The following is a 27,868-nucleotide window of genomic DNA, read 5'->3' as shown; positions in this document are numbered from 1 at the left end:
ATAACATGCATTTCTGATAAAAAAAAAATCTGTTCTTATCAGGTTAATATCTGATACGTCCCCGATCTGGGGACCATATATTAAATGGATTTTTAGAACTGAGAGATGGAAGTAGAGCTTGCTCGGTCCACTCCACGCATCGCCCTGGTATTGCAGTGCTTCCAGGAGTGGTGCAACTCTCTTATATGGTACTCCAAAGACAGAACAAGACAAAATCCTCAGGAAGAAATGGCTGCAAATGGCAAGAAATGGCTGCAAATGGCAAGAAATGGCTGCAAATGGTAAGATGTCACATCTGACTGGCAAAGCCCTTGGCCTTGGGGATTTGGGATCCACCTAAGAGGAATGCTTTCAGGCAAGCCCTCCCTCCCCTGCGTGCTTGAAGCATATCACCCCAGGTTTAAGCCCACCAATGCTTTGTCCTCGGAGCGGCGGCGGTGCCCGAGCGGACTGGCGTTTTGGAGGTGGGGACATGCAAAACAGACAGATGCTGAGGCGGGCACCTGCCAGCCAGGTGTGCCTGGGCATCTGGGAAACACAGCTGGGCTCTCCTCTCACTACGACTGGCCCATACTGGGCCTCTCAATGGGTTATCTCTTCTCGGCCTTTTGGCAATGATCAGGTCTTCCTGTTTCTAAGCCAAAGAGAGTCAGTTAGTAGGGTTCCAGCCGCCATTCCTTCGGGTTCCCTGCATGCTGCTATTGGGGTAGGCGACTCCCGAAGGCGCAGAGTGCGATCCCCATAAAACCCCTCGGGTTGTATGGTTTTTCTTCTTTTTTCTTAGGTGAAGGCATATTTGCATTATGCAAATGGGGAGTGAGCGGAGAGGTGGAGTCGTTCGTGGACCTGGCCCAGGGGAGCCGAGGATAACCAATTCCTTCAAAATTGTCACCAGAAGTAGGATAGTGGACCTTGAGGAACTGGTATAAAAGATTCTTGTCAAGAAACTTGAGGTTCAGCTGGAAAATATTTTGTTCCTACAAGAGAGGAAAGGTAACAAGTTCTTTTTGACTTTTGTAAACCAGATGGTGTGTAATTCTTTTTTTGATAATGTGCTTAAAAATATTAATGAACCAGCATTGTGTGGTTTGGAATTTGTAACCTTATACACTGGCGGGGAAATTACTGCATCTGTAACAGTACATAACCCATTCTTACAACCTGATGAAATTTTGTTTTACTTGGATCGTGTCTGCCACAAAACTAAATTTGTGATGCGGGACACGAACAAATACAAAATATGGAATGGTAGATACATCTTCAAGGTAATCTTGAAGCAAGATACAACAAGCCCCAGTGGGACTTGCCATCTCCCTTCTGTTATTCTACTGGGGAAAGACCGTGTATTCTATAAAGGAATGCCAAGGTACTGCCAAATATGTAAACAATACTGGCATACGGCAGATGAGTGCCCAAACAAAGAAGCTAAAACCTGCAGGAGGTGCGGGCAAGACTGTCATCTTTCAAAGATTGTTCGAATTACATAATATGTAATAGTTGTGGTGAAGCTGGGCATTCCTTTAAGGATTGCACAGTTAGGAAATCCTACGCACAAGCTGTTAAAAAACATCCTGGATTTGTCATTTCAACAGAACATCTACATGCTGTAGGAAGTAGACCACATCGAGTGGAGAAGATCCCAGTGCCAGTAGCTTCGGAGGTGGCCCGGCTGGACCTGCCAGTCCAGGCTGGGGCTACAGGTGAGCCGGCGCAGCTGACGGGCGAAGCACAACGGGTCAGTGTCCCCAAAGAACCCATAGAATCGGATACACCTAGAGAGGTTCTATTAGATGTTCTTTCAGGTAATCCAAGTGTCTCTGGGAAACTGGTTGGGATTGAGGAGGAAGAAGAAATGGAGAAGTCTACGGGTACAAAAAAATGGAAAAATGAAAGTGTTACAGGTACACAACAAAAAATTATGAAAAACACAAGTGAGGAATGCACAGGTTTACCTACAATTAGATTGTTGGCTGAGGAAACGTGGGCAAGTTTAGAGGTAACTGTGGTTCCGTTAATTGAATCAATAACCCCCTCTACCTCCCCAGATCGGGAGATAACATCAGGAACTCAAGGGGGCACAAACAGAATTGAAGAGTTCAGTTCAATATCTAACTTGACGGGTCAGCCAAGTGTTGATGCCGGACTAATTTCTGCAGATCTTGCTGTTTCAGAGTCTGATGAGTCAGACTCATGATGAGAAATGAAATTAAGATTGGCTCCTTAAATGTAAGGGGCTTGAAGAGCCCGTCACGAAGGGCTACAGGCTTTGATATTCTAGAAAAGTCTGATTTATCTATAATTTGTTTGCAGGAATGCGCTTTGGACCATGACGCGAACTATAATTTTATTGTAAAACAGTGGACAAAAGGACCATCGGTCTGGTCGGGAGACAATACAAACTCTGCAAGCGGAGTAGGCATACTACTTAAAGGTAATACAATTAAAATCAGGAGCATTACAGAAGTGGTGCCAGGCAGAGCCTTGGTAGCCAAGTGTAAACAAGATAATTTAGAATTTGACATCATGAATATTTACGCCCCTACTGACAAACATAAAAGGGAGAAATTATTGCATACAATCCAACTTTTTTTAGTAAGCTCAAATCCAAAAGTAATTTGTGGTGATTTCAATTGTTTACTTCCTGCTGAAAAAAGAACAGGCTTAAATCTCGCAGACAAGATAAAACTTCATTGATTTTGAAAAACTTAACAATAGACTTTGAGTTACAGGATGCATGGAAAATTTGCCATCTGAGGGACCCAGGATATACATGAGGCAACATACGATCAAAGTCCCGAATTGATTTCCTCTTTGTAAGTAAAATAATACATCTTGTTGATATAGAGCTTCAGAATACAGTTCTTTTGAACCACCAGTTACTAATTTGCAAAATTGGCTTACCTGGTATGTCCAATGGGCATGGAGTATGGAGGCTCAATCCTAGAGAAGGAAAGAGTTTGAAAAGGATATGAAATACAATACAAAAATTACCAAAAAAAGCAAAAAGAAGTTCCCAACAATTACAGACTGGTGGGATAGGGTTAAAACCCAGACAAAACATTATCTCTTAAAAGAAAGCAAACAAGAAGTTAAAAAATGAATTAAAATGGTACAGAAATTTAAATGCTCAATTACAAACATTTGTAAAACTACAAAGTAGGGGAATGGAAATGAGCGAGCAAATAAACAACTTAAAAATTAAAATAAAAAAAGAAATCAACAAAAGAGGTAAACAAATAATACATAATGCCAAGGTGCAAACACTGGAAAATGATGAAAAATGCTCTCGCTTTTTCTTTAAAAAAGTAATGGGAAATAAACAAAAAATTATAAAAATAAACAATGCTACCACAAATGAAGGGATACTTAAAGAAGCACAATTCTATAAAAATGTATTCAGTAAAAAGCACATTGACCCAAAAACAATAACAGACTGCTATAAAGAATTGGGAGCTAAAATTGGACAACGATGATCAACAGATATTTACAGATAAAATAGTGGAAAAAGAAGTATTTAAAGCCATTAAGAGCTTTGCTAAAAATAAATGCACTGATGGACTCCCAATAGAGTTTTATGAAAATTTCTGGTATTTAATCAAGAATGATTTCATTTTTGTTTTACAGTTTGTAGCGGAAAAAAACATCTTGCCAGATTCCTGGAAGAAAGGGATCGTGACTCTCATTCCGAAAAAGGGTAATTTGGAATCCTTGGAGAACTGAAGGCCAATTATATTGCTAAACTTTGACTACAAAATATTCGCAAAAATCTTGGTTGAAAGACTGAAGGAGGTAATGGGGAAAATTATTCATACCAGTCAATCTTGCGGAGTTCCAGGTAGATGTGCTCAGGATAATTTAAACTTTCTTAGAGACATCATTTGGTACCAGCAAGAAAGAAATCAGAAGATCGCCTTGCTGTCTTTGGACTTCTCTAAGGCGTTTGACAGAGTTTCTCATGATTTCTTGTGGGCAGTACTAAGAAATTTGAATTTACCAAAAAGCTTTGTTCAAAGTGTTTTCTCTCTTTACAGCCAGGCCACAAGTCAAGTATTGATCAATGGGCATCTGTCAGAACCTATCCCGCTGAACTCTGGGGTTAAACAAGGATGCCCGCTGTCCCCACTCCTCTTCGTTTGTACTTTGGAACCACTGCTAGCCCTCATCAGAAAGGAGAAGTTGGTAAGAGGGGCCTATCTTCCGGGAGGCGGTGGGGTCACGGCAAAAGTAGCAGCCTATATGGATGACGTAGTCATGATCTGCACGTCAGAAGCGGAAATTAATAGAACGTTGCTGCTGACCAATATATTTTGTTTGGGTTCAGGGTTTAAATTAAACCTAGATAAATGTGAATGTTTGACAGTCGGAAATTGGCAAAAAGAAAATATTAGAACCAAAACTGTGGAGACAGTTAAAATACTGGGAGTTATCTTTGATGCAAATAATAATGGAGATCTAAGTTGGGAGAAAGTCAAAAATAATTTAATTCAGAAAACAATATTCTGGAAAACAAGGAAACTAACCTTGGAAGGGAAAGTTCTGGTCACAAAATCTGTCTTATTGCCATTAATGCTATACCTGAGCTCTGTTTTTCCTCCAAGTGACTACATGATAAGGCAACCTAACAAAATTATGTATAGATATATTTGAGTTCCACTGTGGAGAAAGTCAAAAGGGAAATTATGCAAAAGGGAAAAAATAAAGGTGGTAAAGAAACCCCAAACTTAAGAATGGCACTATGGGGTAGTTTCTTCTCCCAATGTTTCAGATGTTTAACAAATAAACAAAACTATTGGAACTTGCTTTTGAAATATGCAGCAGGACATATATTTAGGAGAAGGGCTTGGTATAAGCCAGATCAAACCTGCCCAATCTTGGTGATCCCACCCAAGCAATATATAATACTAGAAAGATTCATAATCGAAAATGATCTAAAAGGAATTATAAAACTTTAAAAAAAAATTTGCAAAATGAAATAAGAACACCTGTTTCAAATTTTGACATTGCCTGGCAAACAGTGCATGAATGCCTACCCACAAGAGCATTCCAGCATAGAAGGGGTATTGTGGCTTGTGCTAAGTGTCCAAGAGTTGAATGTGGGGGCAGAACAAACTAATTTGCATATCATGTGGAATTGTCCATATGCGCAAGAGGTATGGAAGAAAGTTGGTGGAATACTTAAAATCCAATCAGGTTTACAAAAGTTGGACCATCTAACAATTCTATATGGTATTATGGGACAAATCCCTTCTTCCAAAGCACAAATACTATGGATTTCAATAAACTGCTTGAAACTTGTGTTATGGAAAATAAAAAATATATACCTATACAAAGTAAACTATGTACCAACTGCAGAGTGTATATAAAGTATGCTCTAAGCAAGATGTTTGAATTCTATTTGAGAGATTGCAAAAACCTGGGGACGCACAGGCCAACAAAAGCTTGGAAACTATCAATGTGGAATTCCATGATTAGGTAGGGACTAACTAATTCTTCTCACTTACAGGTTTAAGGAAAGAGCATATCTACATTGTACACTATGTTAACCCCTTTATTTCTCTCCTTTTGCTTTAAAGCAGCTGGTTTAAGCAAGACCTCACTGGGTAATAAAACAAATTTATAAGGTATAGAATGCCGGCATATGTAGGACCAAGTATACACTTCAATATTGGTGATAAGAAAATTAAGTTGTAATCATTAACTTACCTGGAAAGTGTTCCTCTATTTTTGGTCACAGGAGTCATCTGTAGGTAGGGAATGAGATAATAGACAAAACCATAAGCGATGTGATCGAGAGGCATTATTACAGTTACACTTAGGGCATTGAAAATGCCAATGTGTGGGTTGTGGAGTAGAAATGGAGGGTCTGAACACCTTATAAGCCCTGTGTAATAACATAAATTGGGATTCTCTCCATACCTCATTTATTAAACTCTGCCGAACTGTTTGGTAGCCCTCTATGACAATATCCACTATGTCTAGGTCTGGGAAATCCTTTTGCCACATTTTCACATTGGAAACCGATAAAGGCTTAACAAAAGTAGGCAGAAGATATACATGTATATTGGATATATTTGGAGGAGACAATGATAGCAGCTTGTCAAAGCTATTTGGGTGAAAGACATCTACATAGTGCAGTACCAAAGATTTAAGGTAGGATATAACCTGATTGTAATACGGATGAACTGCCCATCGCGGGATACCATATTTAGTCTGTAAATCCGTCAAGGATAGCTTAGTCAGATCTTCCGTCCGGAAGAGATCTTTAATGAATAGTAAACCTTTGCGTTTCCATAATTGGAACGCTGTATGCTCATGCACTTGCGGAAACATAGGGTTTCCACATATGGGCAGATATGAAGAGAGACAAGCTGGTAGTTTGAGTCGTTGCCTAATCACCTTCCATGCCACCACTGTGTCTCTGATTAATATATTGTGACGCAGAAAAGCTGGAATCACTGAGAATTTACAATGTAATAGAGCACAGGGGTCCCATGGATATGACATAGCTCTTTCCAGAGGTACATTGGAATAACAGGATGTCCCCCTGATCCAATCCACAACATGTCTTGTCAGACAGGCCAAATTATAAAGTCTTACATTAGGAAAGCCCACGCCCCCTTCAGTTTTATGTAAGTATAATTTTGTCAATGAGATCCTTGGGCGTTTACCTGACCAAAGAAATTTCGTGAAGGCCTTATTCAAAACATTGACATCCGCATGGGTCAGTAGCAGGGGTAATGTCTGCATAGGATAAAGTAATTTAGAGAAAGACATCATTTTCACTAGGTGGCATCGGCCAAGAAATGACAAAGGCAATTGTTCCCACATTTTCATTTCTTTTTGTATTTTGGCTATTAAGGGCGGGTAATTTAATGTATACAAAGATGATGGCGAACGTCCAATACGCAGTCCAAGATATACTATGGAGTGTGATGCCACTTTAAACGGTACATGAGTTCTCCAACTCTCTACCAATTCTGGAGATCTGGCCAGAGACAATATCTCACTCTTTTCAAAATTTATTTTTAGCCCTGAAAAACTTTCATAAATACGAAACACCTTTTGAATAGTATGACTATCATGCCTGGGGTTAGAGGTGAAGATCAAAATATCGTCCGCAAAAAAAGCGGAACGTAATTCACTATCATGAACCTCTATGCCGTGCAAGAGAGGAGTATTATCCAGATGTCTGACTAGTGGTTCCAGCGCGAGGTTAAACAAAAAGGGGGGCAGGGGACATCCCTGTCTAGTTCCCCTATGGAGGGCGATGGGGGTGGACAAAAATCCAGGTGTGTGTATATTTGCTATTGGAGAAGCATACATGGCCTCCAGTAATTGAAGGAATGGACCCCGGAATCCAATATGTTTGAGTACCGCAAACAGCCATGGTATGTCAACTGTATCAAACGCTTTGTGTGCATCTATCATGACAATAGCTAAATCTAGGTCAGGTTGACGTTTCACTTTCTCCAACGCCACAAATACTTTTCTAATGTTAGTCACCGCAGCTCCACCCTGAACGAAACCCACTTGTGAAGGGGAAATAATAGATGGTAATATTTGAGCCAATCTATCCGCAAGAATTTTGGAGAAAATTTTGGCATCAATATTCACCAGAGAAATAGGGCGGTATGACTCTGGATCACATGGATTTTTGTCTTTCTTCAAGAGAAGCTTTATATGTGCTTCTTGTCCAGACCGGAAGTACACACCTGTATCCCAAAGAGTAGAGTACAGTGCATGTAAGTGTAGTCCTCAAAATCTGTTCCTTAGTAATAGGAGCATTCAATGCATCTATGTCAGTTTGTTGTAAGTAGGGTAAATCTACTGTCAATAGGAACGTTGCCCCGGCCTAAACATCCATCTCTGGTGATAAATACAATTTCTGGAAATATTGAGATAAGCAATGGTTCACTTCCTTGGGCGAAGTAACCATCTCACCCGTGGAGGAACGCAGCTTTGGAACATATGTTGGTTTATAGCCCGTACGTACCAAATTAGCTAGCATTTTGCCTGATTTATTGCCATATTTATGGTATTCCAGAGACTTATATTTACATTTCAGCTGCTCATATTGGTTAAGCCAAGAATCAAAGTTACATTTGGATTCATACCACATTTGCTTAGTGCTCGGGGTGGGGTTGTCAGTTAGCGCCTGTTGCGCTGTCCTAAGTTTTTGTTGTGCTGATAGAAAGTGAGACAGAGTCTCTTTTTTCCTTTTAGTCATAAATGAGATAATTCTGCCTCTCAAGTAGGCCTTACCCGCTTCCCAAAAGAGTATCGGCTCATTTCTATGGGCTGCATTATGCTGGGCGTATTCAAGCCATGCGGATGTCAATACCCCCTGAAATTCAGGATCTTTGATCAAATAGGACGGGAAGCGCCAAGGGACATAATCCCCTCTAGGGTATTGATCTCTTACTACAATAGAGATTGGAGAATGATCCGAGATAACCATGGTATGTATCTCAGGTGATTCGATTCTGTACATAGTAGCGTCTGTACAAAACAGATAATCCAAGCGAGCCTGGGCTACATGGGCTTGAGAGACAAATGTATATTGTCGCTCTAGGGGATGGTACTGACGCCAAATGTCATTTAAAGACATGGCATTGACAAAGTCTGCTAAAACTGAATGAGGTTTGTTTTTCACATTGCACATACCCGAGCCAGAGCTCCTGTCTTCAGGGTGCACCATGACTGAATTAAAATCACCTCCCAATATTTTGTAAGGAGTGGGGTCTTGAGCCAACCAGCTGCATACTTCCTGAAAGAAGGTTGGTGGAGGTGAATTTGGTGCATATATATTATATATAGATATATCATAATCATGAAGTTGTATAATTACTTTCAAAATACATCCAGCAGAGTCTCTTTGCACCATTTTTACCTTGCCTTGAAAAGACCTATGGATCAGAGTCAGCGCCCCAGCTTTCTGATCTGCAGAGGGGGTACCATACACTTCCCCGACCCATAATTTCTTCATCCTATAAAAATCATTGTCTCCTAAATGTGTTTCCTGTAACAGCACAATGTCTGCCTTCAGCCTCTTTAAATGACGGAGTACAGACATGCGCTTGTTAGGGGAACCCAACCCCTTAACATTCCATGAAATTATCCGCATATAATATAGATAACGGATTCATGTACACATCGACTAAACCGTTTGCAATATATCAGCAACATGGCAAATACAAAGAGTGAGTGGGGTAGTGACATATAGTCACACCCCTCAATTTTGATGGTAAACAATACAACCAGAGTACAATGACAATAAGAAACAATCCAAGCAGAAAGAGCATAATACGCATAATGACTTTGTGACCAAATAAAGTGAGTGCTTCCAAAACTAGGAAAAGTAGAACAAAAGGGGACAGACAAGACATCATAAGGGGGAAGACAGACAGTATATAAGGATGTCCTTCCTTTTTTCCTCGCAGAGCAATAGCAAACGAACCAAGTCAGTAACATTGGTAAGAGCAATACAATATCATAGCAATACTATACCACTAAGATTCCCGCTTGCTGAGGTGTGAGGCCGGCTCACACCTCAGTAAGCGGGAATCTTAGTGGTATAGTTTCAAAAAGAAACATAGTAAAAAAAAGGCACTTTAAAGTAGGGTACAGATCTTTCCAAATTATCTCGCCTTAGGCAGCGGCTCAGAACGGTGGGTGTCACGGATCCTCTTAGTGGATGATGGCCCCGGGTGCCTGGATGATTTTAGGGAGTACACTGGAAGCAATGAATGTTCCAATGTCCTCAATGTTCCATTGAGCATGGTGGGGAAATAGAAGATGTATCTGATGGAGTGGAAGGTTGATCAGATAGTAGGGTATGCACCAAACTCTCTGCCTCCTCAGCATAGGTAAGAGAATACTTGCGCCCCTGATCATCAGAAAAATGGAGAACCGCTGGATATGACAGTGTAAAGCGCATTTTATGACAATATAATGTGGAACAGACTTGTTGAAAACTGCGTCTTTTGCGGGATACTTCTGCAGAGTAGTCTGCAAATATGAGCAAAGAGGCACCCTCCAAGTGCAGACTGTGTTGGTTGCGAAAAGCTTGCAGTATGCGGGTTCTATCGGTGTAATGAGAGTATGCCACCAGTACTGGTCGAGGTTTAGACATTTCTTTGCGAACCGGACCCAGTCTATGAGCACGTTTGACCTTATAAGAGAGTTGAAGACCCAGCAACTGTGGTATCACCGTAGAGCAAATTTCAAGTAACTGTGACAGTTTGACATTCTCTGGAAGGCCTACAACTCGCAGGTTATTGCGCCTGGATCTGTTTTCTAGGTCTTCTATTTTATCCTGTAATGCTTGCGCTTTGTTTTCTAGCACTGAAAGAATAGCTCTGGTGGAAGTAACATCATTCTCAACCAGAGTGATCCGCTGTTCAGCATTATCTAATCTTTGTGACTGCTCCTTTAAATCCTTCCTCAAAGATAGTATTCCTTTTTGTACTGAAGCATCAATAGCTTCCTGTAATGTAGGCTTTTAATTAATGCTGCCACTGCATCAGCTATTTGTGTAGGCTGGGTGAGATCAGAAAGATCAGCAGGGTGTACCTGTGAGGAGACAGTGGTGTATGCACGTGCTGAAGAAGACGCGGTGGCCATTTTGGAAGGAATGGCCTTGATCTTGTCTTTCTTGCCCATGGATTCCTGGCTTGCAGACACGGAGGAGCGCTCTAGGAATTGGTCCATCCAGGCCTCCGGTAAGCCGAGGAGCCGCTGCGTGCAGGAGAGGAACAATTGTGCCGGTTTTCTATCGCGGGATCCCGGAGGTGAGTGGAGCCGCTTTCACATGCTGCCGGCTCGCGAGGCGCCGGAAGTCCTCTTTCCTTTTTTTTTGCACCAGGTCTGGTGCTTTTGCCAGGATTTTATTGGTTTCTTTTTTTGTTTTACCCTTTTTAGTTTTCCAGGAGCAATGGAAGACGCTAATTCCTTTGATCAACAATGGATCAAGGACACCATTAGGGTACTGGTGGACCCCTCGGTGAGAGAGGTAAAAGACATCAGATTTATTTTTCAAAAATTGTTTTTAGAAATTTGTGGGGTCAGCAAGGAAAATATTCGCTGTGCCCAAGCCTTCAAGGGTAGAGGGCTTTATGATTTCACGTTTAATAATATTTTGGCGTGTACAAATGCTTTTAAAAGATACAAGGCTAGGCGGAGCGATCCTGCCTTTAAGGGTACTAGATTGCGCCCGTTTCAGTTTGGGTTACGTATGGTGGTGGTGCACATGTACGACCCCTTCGTAACGGAAGAAGATATTGCAGAATTTTTATTTAAGTTTTGTGATAAAGTTGAATACAAAGGAGAGGTCATGGGAGAATCAGGCATTTGGAACGGGAAAAGGAAATTTTTAGTTTCCTTTAAAAAGGATGACAACCAGGAAGGGGGCATTCTAACTCCCCCCCCTGTTTTTTCCATTGGGAGAAAACGGGGCTCTCTTTTCTTTAACGGGATGCCTAATTACTGTAAGAGCTGCAGGCAAAACGGTCATAAGACTGGATAATGTGATGGATGCCACGACTGTGTGGATTCTATCCACCAGAGAAAGGATTGCCCAGTGGGAAAGGTGGAGGCAGATAAGGTGAAAAATGCAGTTGAATGCATAGAGGAGCATGGCCATATTGAAGCCTGTGAGACTGCACCCAAGTGGAGATGTGGTGGTGGGAAATTCTATACAGGTGATTACTGAAGTTGCGAATGCGAGTTTAACAGAACATCAAGTTGCACCAGAGGTTTTGGGTGCTCTGAGGTCCCTTGTTGGGGAACTTCCTGGTGCAAATGATATGGAAATCGATAATGGTGAGAAGAGTGGAGTTGTGTCTCCCCTAGAAATGGGATGAGAAAGAGAGGACCACATGAAAGTGGATCCTAGAAACAAAATACAGAAAATGGGCGATACTGAGGATTGTAACAGTAAAAGAGTTGGTTGCACCATGGAAGAAAGTGGTGAGGACTTAGAAAGTTCTATTTTGGTGGTGTAATCCTCATCTGAGGATTCTGACACCTTCGTTATAGATGATAGTTCGGAGGCAGTGTGTGTTGCATTGCCATCCGCGATATTAGATACCTATACACCAGTCACAGAGGACGATGGGAGTAGTCCGGGTCCTCTGAGGCAGTCTGCAGTTTAAAATTATATCCTTAAACGTCAGAGGGATTAATGACGTAAATAAGCGCACTGCACTGTTTGATTTTTTTGATTGCGAGAAGTTCGACATCATTTTTCTACAAGAGTGTCAGATTGGTTTTAGTTTAGATTATGCTGATTTTAAGTATCCTCGGAAATATGGCTGCACCTTCTCTGGCGGGAACGAGAACACTGGAGTTGGAATACTATGGGGAGGGAACTGGCAGAAATTAGATGAAGTAGAGATACATCCCGGGAGAGCTTTACTTGTGAAATTGCAAAAGGATGAGTTTGTGATCAAAGTGTTGTGTGTTTGTGCATCGACCAAGAAAGATGAAAGAATGGATTTGTTTGCAGATCTTAGTCTCTTCCTTGTGAGATGTGACCCGCTGATCATGGGTGGCGACCTGAATTGTGGGACAACAGTAGACAGTCAGAAGGTTGGCTTTGCCACCAAAAAACAAGGTAGTCTAGGGGTAGATAGACAGAAGGATGGCGCTGCCACCAAAACCAAGTTAGAGCAGGTGGTGGGAGGAAACAAGACGGGTCGGCCAGAATGATTGAAGAGATCCTGAAGTCCAATGGTTTGGAGGATGCATGGGCAATTTGTGGTGAGGATAAACAATATTTTTGGACGTGGTCCAATGGACATGTTGAGTCCCGTTTGGACTATTTGTTTGTCTCCTCGGGGCTAAAGTTAAGTCATTTTATGAGTAAAGTGAATGGCTTTTCGGACCATAAAAGTGTTGAGTGTGTTGTGAGCCCCGGTTCTAGTGAAAGGAAAGTATCTAGCTACTGGAAACTAAACACACAGATTTTATGTGAGGAAGATGTCTGTCTGGAATTTAGAAATTTATACTCAGAGTGGAAAGCTGAATGCAGTCATATATCGCATATTGTTCGGTGGTGGGATGAGCTTAAATGTTGTTTTAAAAGCTAGACTCCAATCTTGTTATTTATTGAAAGGCATAGGCATAGAGGTGGAGGGAGAAATTGCCGAGACTAAGAGGGAGATCCAAGTATATTCTAAACGAGAAAGGTAAACAAATTATTTTCAATAGTCGGGTGAAAGTGCTTGAATAAGACGAGAAATGTTCTCGTTTCTTTTTTAGAAAAATTAGGAGTAATAAGGACTTCTTGGGGACTATTGATGGGGAAATGGAGTGTGTGAAGAAGATGGACAAGGTGGTGTTGTTTTACGACCAGTTGTTTTCCGAGAAGAAATTAGATGAATGTCTCAAGTTGTTCTTTTTAGATAAAATTGAGAGCTGTTTTATAGATCCTGATAAGGCTTTTTTGAGTCAGACTTGAAGGAGTCTGAAATCTGGTGGGTGATCTGTGAGTGTACAAGTGCAAAAACCCCTGGTAATGATGGCCTTCCAGCTGAATTTTATAAAAAATTTTGGGACATTTTAAAAGAAGATTTTATGAAGGTGATTTATGCGGTTGTGAGGTGTGATAGACTCCCCCGGTCGTGGAGGGAAGGCGTCATATCTTTAATTTTTCAAAAAGGTGATAAGGAGAAGTTAGAAAACTGGCATCCTATCACGTTTCTAAATGTTGATTACAAAATATACGCCAAAGCTCTTGCAAATAGGCTGAAAAGAGTTGTGACATCGGTGATTGGAGAAGATCAATTTTGTGCTGTTCCGGGTAGGAAAACTGCTGATGCCCTTTCCCTGCTAAGGGACATTGTTAGTGATTGTAGGAGTTACAGACTGTTGCAGAATGCAAAGTATTGGGAATTTGGTTTTCTAATGTGGTGTGCCAAAAAAATTGTGAATCCTTGTTGGAGAGGGTCAAAAAAAAGTTGGATTTCTGGAAAATAAGATCACTATCATTGGAAGGGAAAATCGTGGTTTTTAAACAAGTCATTTTACCACTGATTTTATACCCTGCAATGGTTTTTTATCCACCTGTTTTGGTTTTTAAGAAACTAAATAATTTTTTATTTTTTTTATGGGAGTCTAAGATGGAAAGGCTAAAAAGAATTGACATGTATAAATCCAAGGCCAATGGAGGAAGGGGAGTTCCGGACCTCCAGAGGTTTCTTGGTGCCAAATACTTAGCTTTTGTAATGGGCAATCTGAGTGAGTATAACCACTCGAAACTCAGTGATTTCGTTAATATCATATCATATGTGTTTTTTTCACCCGAAAATATAAATGGTTTCGTCTAGACTTGAGGAAACCATATAGATGTATTCCCTCAACGTTTTATATTATCATAGAGAAGTTTGTACAACAATATCGATTACAGCATGTGGACTACCATATACTGGGCAGACACAAGGCCGTTCTGGCTCGAATTTGTGAAGACACTGTTTGCAACGTGTGTAATTTCCCTGAGTGGAAAGCTAGGGATGTGTGGAAAAGAGTCTTCGTCCCGTGGTTGGCTAATGACCAAATGGACCTTGCTTGGGCTTGTGTTAATGAGTGTCTCCCCACGTGTTCATTTCAACACAGAAGAGGTTTAGTTAGGTCTCCCCGGTGCCCGAGAACCGGATGTGGGGAGGATGAGACCATCATGCATATTATGTGGAACTGTGCTTTTGCACAGGAGGTCTGGAGGAGAGTCGCGAAGATCTTAAGGAGATGGGCTGGTCTGGGTTTTTCTGTAATGAGTTGGTTCTATCTGGGGAAGGTCTGACCCAGAAAGATTTTAAAACTGTGTGGTGCTTCCTGAATGCTATGAAGCTGGCTATTTGGAAGGCGCAGGGAATTTTAGTTTTCAAGAGAGATGATATTACTGTACAGGACTGTGTCAGGTTGGGCTTAAGTTTTCTGCATACTTATTTCTGGCAAGACCGAATTGTGTTTGGTCTACAGAAGGCTTCGGAAATATGGCAAGTTGAAAAATGGAAAGTACTTCTTTATGGTAATTACTTCTTTTCAGTTTTCTTTTCCTGTGATGGGTCTTGGTCCAAGGATCACTGGCCCTGACTCAGCCGAGCCGAGGGTAAAAAATTTGATATAATAATTAGTTTGATTTAATATTATTTGATATAATAATATAATAATTAGTTTGAAAAATTTGATTTGAAAATTTGAATAAAATTTCTTTTTATTCGGATAAATTTACTTTGAAGTTCTTTTTGCATGAAGTTTGTTTTAAGATTCTGAAAGCCAAAAGAGAAGAAATTTTTTGTTTAAAAGGATCATAAAAAAGGTGAATTCTTCTTAGCCTTTATTAAGTTGGAAGATTATAACAAATTTATAGGAAATCTACGGAGGAATTCTAATAATGAAGATCTAGAAGGGCTAACCTTCCGGATACTGAATGAAGCTGATGATGTGATAGTGACCGTTAAAAATGTACAATCCCTTCGTGCCAGAATCGGACATTTTTCTATTTTTAAGAAGATATTGTGCAGAGGTAAAACCTAAAGGTCAAATTCAAAATTCAGAAGGGATATGGAACGGAAAGTACAGATTCCAAGTCAAATTACAATATCAGGAGGGGAAGTTGAGACATCTCCCCCCAGTGTTCTTTCTGGGAAGAGACAGAGGGATACTCTTCTACAGTGGAATGCCAAATTACTGCACAAAATGTGGGTAGTTTTATCACAGAAAAAGATAACTGTGAAGCAGAAAGGCAAAGCTGTAGAAAATGTGGAGAATCAGGTCACAATTCCACGGTATACAAAAAAGCGATTTTATGCAATGGAGAAGCGCACATCCTTTTAAGAAATGTCTGTATAAAGAACTAATGAAGAAATCATATGCTGAAATAAGAAAAGAAAGGATGACAACAAAATTTGAAGAAAAAAAAACTTACCTTCGGCTAAGGCAGTGGCGGTGACGACGGACCAGAAGGTGGTGCCGGTGGTACCAGCAGTGGAGGCGGCTGGGGAAAGATGGAAGTGAGAGTGCGGAACAAAGACCTAAGGAAGAAAAAGGATAAGTGAGCGAAAGCATAGAAGAAGCTGTTAGCCCAGCAATTGGGAGGAAAGTAGGAAACTGGAAAACAGAGGAGGAGAGAAGATTAGAAACTCGGAGGATGGAGAAAATGAAGCGCGGTGAATTGAAGTGGAAAAAGATGAGGTTGGAGGAAGGAAGGAAAGGAAAGGAAAAAAGAGGGAAAGGAGGACAACCTGAAGAAGAAGAGGAAATAATGGAGTGTTCATCGGCATCTGAAGATACTTTGGAGGCAAAAAAAGAGAAGGAAGAAGGAATTATATCTTCGTATGAAACGGAAACAGGAGAAAAAGAAGTGTTGTCACCCTAAAAGAAAATAAGAGATGGGGAGAAAACAGTAGCATTTTGTGATTTAACAAATACGGATTGGGACATTTTTTGTCTTCAAGAATGTGGTTTAGAGTTTCATATGGACTACAAATTTTTGAGAGAAGAATAGAAAATGGGCCAATCGGTGTGGTTCGGAGACAACTAAATCCACAGATGTGGGAGTACTGATTAAAAATCCAGAGATAATACTTAAATCTTTTCAAGAAGTGGTCCCGGGTAGAGCACTATTGGTGACTCCGGAGTTCGGAGGGGAACCGTTTAGAGTTTTTGTCATATACGGACCAGCAAAAAAACAAAAACGCTTTATCTCAGGTGCAGAACGCATGATTATCGCTGGAGACTTTAATTGCGTGATGCCGGGAGAAGAAAGAGAAACTACAAAGAAGGGACAATCAGATAAGTCCTCCAAAATATTAGGTGAACTGATACAAGATTTTGCACTGAAAGACGGATGGAAAAGCAAAAAAGGAAATAAGCCGGGTCATACGTGGTCGGCAAGAGGATGCAGGTCAAGGATTAACTTCTTGTTAGTGGAAAAAGAAATCGAAATTAAAGAAATGCAATTGGAAGATAATGTTTTCTCTGATCATAAGATAATAAAAGGCAGAATATACTTACCTGGATCAAGTAGAGGTCCGGGGGTTTGGAGAATGAACACCGAACTCCTACAAGTCCCTGGAATAAAAGAAAGATTCATTAGGAGGTATCAGGAAATAAGAGGAAAACAAAAATATTACAAAAGTAAGTCTGAATGGTGGGAAGTAATGAAGAAAAACTAGGAATTTTTTCAAAGAAGAGGGGAGGAAAGAAGGGATGAGGAGGAAGAACTGGTTCAAACAATTGAACATCAAACGACAAGCACTGCTAAACTTGAAGCAGTATGGAGTGGGAGTGGAGGATTCTTTAGAGAAGGTGGAACAGAAAAAAAAAGAGATTTATGAAAAAGGGAAGAAAATCATAAATAGAGCAAAAATGGAAAAATTGGAAAAAGGAGAAAAGTGCTCTAGATTTTTTTTCAAAAAGGGTCTATTGCACAAATAAGCAATCAAAAAACTTCATGGACACACAGAAAGAACCAAAATATTAAAAATTGTACAAGAATATTACGTAAAACTGGAAGGGAAACTGGAATTTGAAAAAAATAGTGAAGAAGTTTTTAAAACGCTAAACGAATGTAAGAAAAACAAAGCACCAGGTGGTGATGGACTACCGGTGGAAATTTGTCAAAGATATTGGGACGTGATAAGAAAGGATCTGGTGGAGGTCGTCAAAGAAGCCCATGAAACATGCCAGATGCCAGCATCCTGGGGAAAAGGAATAATAACACTACTACCGAAGAAAGGAGATATGGAACATCTCAGTAATTGGAGACCAATAACCTTATTAAATGCTGACTATAAAATATATGCAAGATTGTTGGTAAATAGAATTAAGAAAGTAATAGACAAAAATAATACATCAAAACCAGGTATGTGGTGTGCCAGGAAGGAACATACATGAACACCTAAATCTAGTAAAAGACGCTATTGCATGGTTCTCAAGCAGAGAGCAAGATTTGGCGTTGGTTACTCTAGACTTCTATCAATGGTAAGTTGACAATTATTCACGACAACTTCTGAGGTATAGTAAAAGAATCAAGGTTTTATTCACGCGTGGGAAACTCACAACAGACAAGGCAATAGAGGTTAGGACTGTCCTTTCCTCTGTCTAAAGGAGTCTCTGAAAACTTAAGCAAAAATCTATATTTTATCTACTTCAGTTCCTTGCGTCACCGGTCATCCAATTCTGGGCTGGTCTCTTCTTTAATTTGCCTGGAGACAGACTAATTATTATTTTGCTTTTTACTGCCACTGTACATTCCACTTGTAATTGGTTTTCTTGAGGGGGTTGTAGTTTCCATGGTCTCCTTATCTGCTGGCAGTTTCTATGGTCTTCTTATCTGGTTTCACTTGACCAGGTGCAAGGCCAAGGTGCCTCCAGGAACCGAAGTAAAGAACACAAATAACTGAGTTAGTCATTTTAAAACAGAATAATATAGTTTGAGTTAATTCTCACTTTACCTAAGGCTAGTATATAATCTATATACTTTCACACTTCCAAAAAGCCTTTGATAGAGTCTTGCATCAATATCTATGGAAGACGTTAGAAGTAATGGGACTCACGGTAGAAATGGTGAACCGATTAAAAAGCATATACAACAAAACAATGGGCAGAGTATTAATAAACGGTTTTCTGACAGAAGAGGTGGCAATGGGGTCCAGAGTAAAACAAGGTTGTCCACTCTCGCCAATTCTATTCATCTGTGCCCTAGAGCCACTAATGAATACTATCAGGAAGGACAAGGTAATCAAAGGAATAATGCTACCGGGTAGCGATGGAGTTGAAGTCAAATCAATATCTTACATGGATGATGTAACAATTTTCTGTACATCGCATAGAGCAATATGGAGGGCCCTATGGGTCACAGAAGCATTTTGTACAGGGTCGGGGTTCAAGCTGAATACTGACAAATGTGGATGTTTGATAATCGGTGAATGGGCACATGCCAAGATAAAGATTAAGTACAAAGGGAAGCGGTGAAAATACTAGGAGTCAAATTTGATGAGCTGAACGATGGACGACAAAGTTGGGAGGAATTATTGGAAAGAGTGAGGAAGAAACTAGAGTTCTGGAGTTTGAGGAGTTTAACAATGACCGGGAAGACCCTAATAATAATGAGTGTGATTTTGCCTTTACTGCTGTATTTAGGATTGCTGTATCCACTGAGTGACAGACAGATTAAAAAGTTTATAAGGAAAATATATGTTTTTTTGTGGAATTTGAAAGCAGAAAAACTAAAAAGAACATATATGCAGAAACTCTGGGAAAAGGGGAAAAGGAATACCAGACCTGAAGGAGTTTCTTTGGTATCATTTTTTTGTTCTCTGTTTGAAAACAGTAAGGAAAGGTGAAAATGACTGGTCCTATTTATTAAAATATGAAATAGACTATCTTTTTAAAAAAAGAGGATGGTATCAAATGAAAAAAAAATGTACCATGGTGTCTAGACATAACTGGACACTATAAAATTATAGAGAAAGTAATAAAAGATTTTGGTCTGGAAGATATTGACGTGGACTGGTTACTAGATGCCAAAAAGATCAGGAAAGGAAGAGAAAAGAAATAACAGCTCTGCGGGATAAATAATTTCTCAGAGGAGCTAACAAAGAAAATATGGGAAAGAATAAACATGCCAAAATTGTCCAATAATTTAAAAGATCTAGCATGGCAGACAGTACATGAGTGCCTTCCAACTAGATTATTTCAATACAAAAGGAAAATGGGGAAAAACCCAATCAGTCCAAGAGAAGGATGTAAAGAGGAAGAAACCATAGCACACGTATTTTGGAGTTGCAAATTTGCATAGGATGTGTGGAAAATGTGTGGTCCCATAATTCAAATGTGGAAGATTATAACAAGATTCAATATTGTATGGCATAGGAGGTCCCGAAAAGAAAGAACAAGCAGAAGTATGCTGGATTATGATCAATTGTATTAAAGCAGCATTGTGGAAAATAAGAAATATATATCTGTACAAAAGTGAGGAAATAGAAACCATTGACTGTAGTAAATTGGAGATAGCTGAGATGGTGCCTTTCTACCAGCTGGAAAAGAAGGAGAAGAGAAGGAAAGAGGCAAGTAAGTCATGGAATTTTCAAATGTGGAATAACATTCTGAGAATGGAAGAAGAAGAGAGATTACTTACCTGAGTGAGGTGTTTTTTTTTTTTCGGAAGAAAGAAAGAAGAACCTAGAAAAGGAGAAAAATATAAAGATGGAAATACTTACCTAAAATTTTTATTTTAATTAGTTATTAATAAATAAAATTATTTTTTATGAGGATAAGGCACATATAGTTCTTTGGCGGAGCTGAGGACAAACGTGTAGTCTTAATAAAAAATGTAAAAAAAAACAAAAAAACTGTTATCAGTTTAATATCTGATACATCCCCAATCTGGGGACCATATATTAAATGGATTTTTAGAACTAGGGGATGGAAGTAGAGCTTGCTCGGTCCACTCCACGCATCGCCCTGGTATTGCAGTGCTTCAAGGAGTGGTGCAACTCTCCCTTTATGGTACTCCAAAGACAGAACAAGGCAAAATCCTCCGGAAGAAATGGCTGCAAATGGCAAGAAATGGCTGCAAACGCCCAGATGTCACATCTGACTGGCAAACCTTTGGCCTTGCTTGGGGATTTGGGATCCACCTCAGAGGAATGCTTCAGGCAGGCAAGCCCTCCCTCCCCCTTGCTTGCTCGAAGCACATCAGCCCAGGTTTAAGCCCACCAAGGCTCTCTCCTTGGAGCGGCGGTGCCCGGGCGGACTGGCGTTTGGAGGCGGGGACATGCAAAACAGGCGGATGCTGAGGCGGGCACCTGCCAGCCAGGTGTGCCTGGGCATCTGGGAAACACAGCTGGCCTCTCCTCTCACTTCGACCGGCCCATACTGGGCCCACGGGGGCAGGCCCACTTGGGGCCCTTAATGGGTTATCGCTTCTCGGCCTTTTGGCTCAGATCAGGAAAACTTGTCTTCTGAGTCAAAAGAGCTAGCAAGTAGGGTGGCCAGCCGCCTCGGCCTTGGGGGGTTCCTGTGGGTTCCTCCCATGCTGCTGTAGGGGTAGGCACCACCCGAAAGCGCAGAGAAGCGATCCCCCATGGGACCTTCGGGCCGTATGGTTGGTTTTCTTTTTTTCCTTAGGTAAGGTAAGGTAATTTGCATTTATGCAGATGGAGACTGGACGGAAAGGCGGTATTATTCGTGGACCCGGCCCAGGGGAGCCGAAGATTATGAACTCCTTCAAGATCGTCGCCAAAAGTAGGCTACTAAGCCTGAAAGACCTGGTGGAGGAGATTCTTACAAAGAAGCTTGAAGTAAAGCTTGAAAATATCCTTTTTTTTTTTTGCAAGAAACAAAAGGTATTTTTTTTTTTTACTTTTTCAAGCCAGATTTCATGCAATGTGTTCCACAATAAAGTGGTTGAACACATTGATGATGAGGCTTTGCTTGGTTTAGAATTTGTGACGCTGTATACTGGTGGGATTTTCACTGTGATTGTCACAGTACACAATCCCTTTCTACAGCCGGAAGATAATTTGTTTCATCTTAATAATGTTTGCCAGTCGGCAAGATTTGTGACAAGGGAAACTAATGATTATGACATCTGGAATGGTAACTACATATTTAAAGTTACTTTAAAGAGAGACCCTTTAAACCCGGGTGGACTCCAACATTTGCTCCCTGTTATTGTTTTAGGCAGTGACCGCATTTTTTTACGTTATAAAGGGATGCCCAAATACTGCCGTGTGTGCAAGAAGTATTGGCACACGGCAGATGAGTGTAAAGAAAAAGAAATAATAATCTGCAGGAGGTGCAGACTGATTGGACATTTGGCCAAGGATTGTCCTAACGAAATGGTGTGCAATGGTTGCGGTGAGGCAGGGCATTCGTATAGCGAATGCATTGCTAGGATGTCATATGCACAAGCAGCAAGGAGCTCACAGAAATCTACTCTTTCAGCAGATGAACAACTAGAACAACCAGAACGAGATGGTGTTGTGGAGGAGACCCAGGCGTCAGTGGCTTCGGCGGCGGCCCGGCAGGATCCATCCATCCAAGTCGAGGGTGCGGGTGAGTCGGCGCCGCCAGCAGGCAGGACGCAAGAGGTCAGTGATCCCTCAATACTTGATGAACCTGGTATTCCTCCAGGTCCACCTTGTATGTTTGAAGAAGTGACTGAAATGGACACTTCAGGAGAATCAAAGAAACGTAGGAGTGACTGCATTTCAGATGCACAGCAAAGCAGTGATGGATGTATAGCAGTGAAAAAGCTGGCAGAGGACACCGAAAAAAGTTTAAGTGTGTTGCTTGTTTCAAATATTCTCCCTGCCCCTGAGGAGCAGAGGACGATGCCAGAATCCCAAACTGGGACAGGTAGAATTGAAGAAATTTGTTCTATTACTAGTTTAGCGGGTCAGCCCAAAACTGACGCCGATTCAGTTGCATTTGATTTGGTTGTTTCAGATTCTGATGTATCATCAGGATGAACGGTATTAAAGTAGGCTCCCTTAATGTAAGGGGTTTGAAGAGCCCGTCAAGAAGGGCGATGATATTGGATACATTAGAAAAGTCTGATTTGTCAATAATTTGTCTACAGGAGTGTGCGCTGGATCACGATCTAAATTACAGGTTCATGACAAAGTTTTGGACCAATGGAACATCTGTCTGGTCGGGGGACAATATGAATCCTGCATCCGGAATAGGTATTTTGACTAAAGGTAATGCAATAAAAATTTCGAGTTTTATAGAATTAATACCAGGCAGAGCAATGATTGCCAAATGTAAATATGACCTGGATTTTGAAGTCTTAAATGTTTATGCACCAACAGATAAGCATGAAAGAGAACAATTTTTGCGTACTATACAGTTTTTTTTGACAAATTCAAATCCAACAATAATATGTGACGATTTTAACTGCTTGTTGCCAGGAGAAAAAAGAGCCGGCTCAAGATCTCGCAGGCAGGACAAAACGTCAATGCTCTTGAAAAATATAATAAATGATTTTGAGTTCCAGGATGCGTGGAAACGGTGTTACCCAAAGGATCCAGGATACACTTGGGAAAACGTACGCTCGAAATCCCGTATCGACTACCAATTAGTAAGTAAAAACATACAGCTTATCGACATAAAATTACAGAACACAATTTTCTCTGATCACAAACTGTTGATCAGCAAGTTAAACCTACCCGGGATGGCCAACGTGAAAGGGGTGTGGCGTCTTAACACCTCAGTCCTGGAGAAAGAAAGGATACAAAAGGAATATGAGAAACAGTATATGGGTTACCAAAAGTGTAAGGACAAATTTCCTACCATCGGTGACTGGTGGGAATGGGTTAAAGTCCAGACCAAGAGTTACTTTTTAAAAGAAAGTAAACGAGAAATTAAAAACTGCCTAAAAATGGTACAAAAATCTGAATATTCAGCTACAGGCCTTTGTCAAACTCCAAAACGAGGGGTTGGATATGGGTGACCAAATCAATAATTTGAAAATTAGGATTAGGAAAGAAATCAAAGAAAGAGGCAAACAGATATTACATAATGCCAAAGTGCGAGTCCTAGAGGAGGATGAAAAATGCTCGTGCTATTTTTTTAAGAAAGTCATGGGAAGCAAACAGAAAATCACAAAAATAAATAATGCCACTACACAGGAAGGAATGCTCAAGGAGGCACAAGGGTATTATAAGGATTTGTTCAGTGCAAAACACATTGATCCCAACACAACAACAGACATTCTAAGGAAATTGGAGTTAAAATTAGAGTCCGGAGACCAACAAATATTCACAAATAAAATCAGTGAGATAGAAGTTTTCAAGACTATTAAGAGTCTTGGGGAAAAATAAATGCCCCGGGATTGATGGACTCCCAATTGAATCCTATGATAAGTTTTGGTACCTAATCAAACATGACCTTGTTGCTATTTTTCAGTCTGCAGCAGAAAAGAATATATTACCGGAATCCTGGAAGAAAGGAATAGTGTCACTACTCCCCAAGAAAGGTAACCTAGAATCCCTAGAAAATTGGAGACCCATAACCCTCTTGAATTGCAACTATAAAATCTTTGCAAAAATTCTGGTAGGACGTTTGAAAGAGGTAATGGGGAAAATCATACACGTAAGTCAATCTTGTGGAGTACTAGGCAGAAGTGCCCATGACAATCTGAACTTTCTTAGAGATGCCATTTGGTATCGGCAAGAGAGAGATCAAAAAGTTGCATTGGTATCGTTGGATTTCTCTAAAGCCTTTGACAGGGTATCCCACGAGTTTTTGTGGGCAGTGCTGGAGAAAATGAACTTACCCAAATGTTTCATCCGGAATGTCTTCTCTCTTTACAGTCAGGCCTCCAGCCAAATTTTGATTAATGGATACTTGTCTGATGCCGTCCCTTTGAATTCTGGGGTTAAGAAAGGATGCCCTTTGTCCCCGCTCCTCTTCGTCTGCACGTTGGAACCGCTACTTGCCCTTATCAGAAAAGAAAAAATGGTAAGAGGAATCCATCTTCCGGGAGGTAGTGGGGAAGCTGCGAAAGTGACTGCGTATATGGATGATGTGGTTTTTGTCTGCACTTCAGAAGAGGCAATTAATAGAGCACTATTATTAACCAATATTTTTTGCTTGGGGTCAGGATTTAAATTGAATTTAGAGAAGTGTGAGTGCTTAGCAATTGGAAACTGGCGAAAAGAGGATGTTAGAATCAAAACGGTGGAGTCAGTTAAAATCTTGGGTATTTTTTTATTTGATTTTATTTTTTTGATTCAAACAATAATGGAAAAATAAGTTGGGAGAAAGTTAAAAACAAAGTCATTCAAAAGGTGGAATACTGAAAAATGAGGAAACTAACCCTAGAAGGGAAAATTCTCGTGACAAAATCTGTCCTGCTTCCTTTGCTATTATACTTAAGTTCTGTATTTCCTCCTAATAATACCATGATAAGGCAACTATATAAGATTATTTATCATTTCATATGGAGTTCCACAGCAGAGAAAGTAAAACAAGAAATCATGCAAAAAGAAAAATTCAAAGGGGGAAAGGAGACCCCTAACTTAAGAGTGGCGTTGTGGGGCAGTTTTTTTTTCCCTATGCTTCAGATGCTTAAAAAACAAACATAATTATTGGAGCCTTTTTCTAAAGTATGCCGCTGGACACATTTTTAGAAGGCGGGCGTGGTACAAGCCCAGTCACACCAGTCCAATATTGCTTATTCCACCTAAGCAGTACGTAGTTTTGGAGAAATTCATTGTTGAACATGAGTTGAAATATCTGGATCCAGATCTCTTTTCAAGCTACACAAAACTTAAAGGTCATCTAAAAAAAGGAATATCCCCAGTATCCAATTTCGGGGAATCAAGGTCTAAAAGTATATGGGACATGGCCAACCAAAGATATCTGTCTAACAAGCTGAAGGATATTGCTTGGCAAGCAATTCATGAATGTTTGCCCACAAGGGCTTATCAACACAGAAGGGGTATTGTGGCCAGTGCCAAATGCCCAAGGCCAGAATGTGGGGCAGATGAATCAACGATGCACGTAATGTGGAATTGCCCTTACGCACAAAAAGTTTGGAGGAAAGTTGGCACAGTATTAAAACAGCAATCAGGTTTAAAAAAATTGGATTACCAAACAGTCACGTATGGCAATATGGGGCAAATCCCCCCAACCAAAATGCAAACTTTATGGATTACGTTAAACTGCATAAAACTGGCATTGTGGAAAATGAGGAATACATATTTGTTCAAAACGGATCACATATCACCTATAGAATGTATAAAATATGCCCTCAGCAAAATGTATGACTAAGAGACTGCAAAAATCAGGGGACGCCCAGAGCAGTAGGAGAATGGAAACTCTCCAAATGGAATTATATGATAGGTAGGGATGAATAACCAAATATATGTTTTTCTTTCAGGAAATGGCATGGAAGATACTGCATATAGCACTAACCCTTTGTTTTCCCCCTTTAACAGCTGGTCCAGAGAGCCGTTATAAATCTAGTTGCCGGCATAGGTAGGGCCTAAGAGGGGGAGACTCCTTGGTAATAAGTCAATTTTGGTTAATGAGAAACAATGATGATCATATGGTAATTAGATACTACCTGGAATAGGTTTCTTACACTTTGAGTAGGTGTTATCTGTGAACAAAAACTTTGGAAATTAAGTAGGGAAACTCATTTAAATGTTATGGGATTACTTAATTGGTGAATAACTTGGTTATTTGGATGTTATTTTTGTCTTCTTCCTTTGTACGTACATACTACTAATGTTATGTGTACCTTGGGTGGACAATGTTACCTGGGCAGGGCGGAGAACCCCCCTTTGTGGGGTAACGCCTCTAGCTTTGAAAATAGGAGTGTATGATGTTTTCTGTGTGAGAAACAGGCAATAAGAATAAAACGTATGTTAATATAGGCCTAGGGCTTAGCAAGGCAAACAATGTAAGTCCTTGTGAGAAGTCTCTAGCCAGCCTGATTTTCCAGAATGAAATATGGTCAAACGTGGCTTGCTTTACCCGGGGCATAGCAAGGCAAACAATGTAAGTCCTTGTGAGAAGTCTCTGGCTATCTTGCAAGCTTCCTAAATACGAAATATGGGCAAATCATGGTTTATCAATTTCCAGGGCTTAGCAAGGCGATAGGTAAGACCTTGTGAGAAGTCTCTGGCGGGCAGATTACCCCCCCTCGTGGGAAGTGAGCAAACCTGCTAAGGTCTATGTAGTCCTAAGGACCCCTCCTAAGGGAAGTGGGTTTGGAAACTTTGCCCTCCTTTCTAAGAAAGATAAACATTTCACTTGTTTACAGTTCATTAACATGGTAGACAGAATGGTATGGCCTGTCTTATGACAGGAATTTGTGCATATGCGATGTAAAATGTAACATGTTACTATCATGAAACAATAATGGACAAGTCTTTATCATGATGAAAATGTTATGGAAATTTTTGAAATTTTGTGACATTGTTGTAAAGTGGGAATTATGTGTATGTAAAGTTATTTAAGTTCCTTATGTATGTATTAGTTTAATATCAGAGTGGTATGGCCGGTCCTAGATAGGCAGACCACAAATATAACATGTTTGTATAAAGGCCCAGCCCTTCCCTTAGAGGTGGGTGGCCTTCCTATGTATAATTACCGCTTTTCCGGGCAGGAGCCCACAACATTTCTTTCTTGCCAGATTGGCTTTTCTTTTTCACCATGGACTATGGACCCTTTTTTTTGGAAACCTACTTTTTTTTGGAAGCCTTTTTTAGTTTGTCAAAAATGGACTTTTCACCTGCAAAAAGGACTTTATTCTTTTTTTCAATGGTCTCACCTCTGGTTGGGGAGTTTCCCCCTCCATGTTATTCAAACCTCGGAAAGGAATTTGTTATGTTCCCTTTAGCAAAGATTGCAAAGTTATGTTTAAGTATTGTTATGTATCTGTTTTTTACCTTTATAATAAAAATATAAAAAAAAATCTGCCTTTGCCCTTAGGGGTGTTGAAGCTTTTTAAGTGGATACGGTGGATCTCGCTATCCCAGCCATTTGGTCCTGGTGAGGTACCCTCTACTCGGCCCTGTGGGATCGTCGATTAAATTCGGCTTCACCCACTTGCTGCTATTGGGTTAGAGGCTTAGCCCTTGCCAGGAATGAGATTGCGATCCTCCCTTACCCCTCCCTTTGTGTCACTACCCCGGTAGTGGACACCAAACTGCCTTTACAAAGGCAAAAGAGCGAAGAAACCCCGAGGAGCCACCGAAGCCGACCATCAAGGACACCGAGGAAGCCGACGCCAGAAGCCGAAGCCTGAAGCCGACGCCAGAAGCCGAAGCCTGAAGGTGATGCCAGAAGCCAAAGCCTGAAGCCGAAGCTGCAGCCGAAGCCCGAGGTGTCCAAGACCGAGGCGAAG

The 27,868-nt window shown here is 40.6% G+C and overlaps 1 non-coding gene and 1 pseudogene across 1 annotated transcript; both read left to right on the top strand.

The window, feature by feature from the left end:
- LOC140330253 (U2 spliceosomal RNA) lies at positions 1-181 on the top strand. The gene has a single exon (XR_011920719.1). It is a non-coding gene; the product is annotated as a U2 spliceosomal RNA (small nuclear RNA).
- Positions 182-20,286: 20,105 nt separating this feature from the next.
- LOC140330270 (U2 spliceosomal RNA) lies at positions 20,287-20,503 on the top strand (annotated as a pseudogene).
- The last annotated feature ends 7,365 nt before the right edge of the window (positions 20,504-27,868 follow it).

Source organism: Pyxicephalus adspersus, chromosome 4 (assembly GCF_032062135.1).
Source record: "Pyxicephalus adspersus chromosome 4, UCB_Pads_2.0, whole genome shotgun sequence".
Taxonomy (NCBI): domain Eukaryota; kingdom Metazoa; phylum Chordata; class Amphibia; order Anura; family Pyxicephalidae; genus Pyxicephalus; species Pyxicephalus adspersus.
This window is presented reverse-complemented; position numbering and strand designations above follow the sequence as displayed.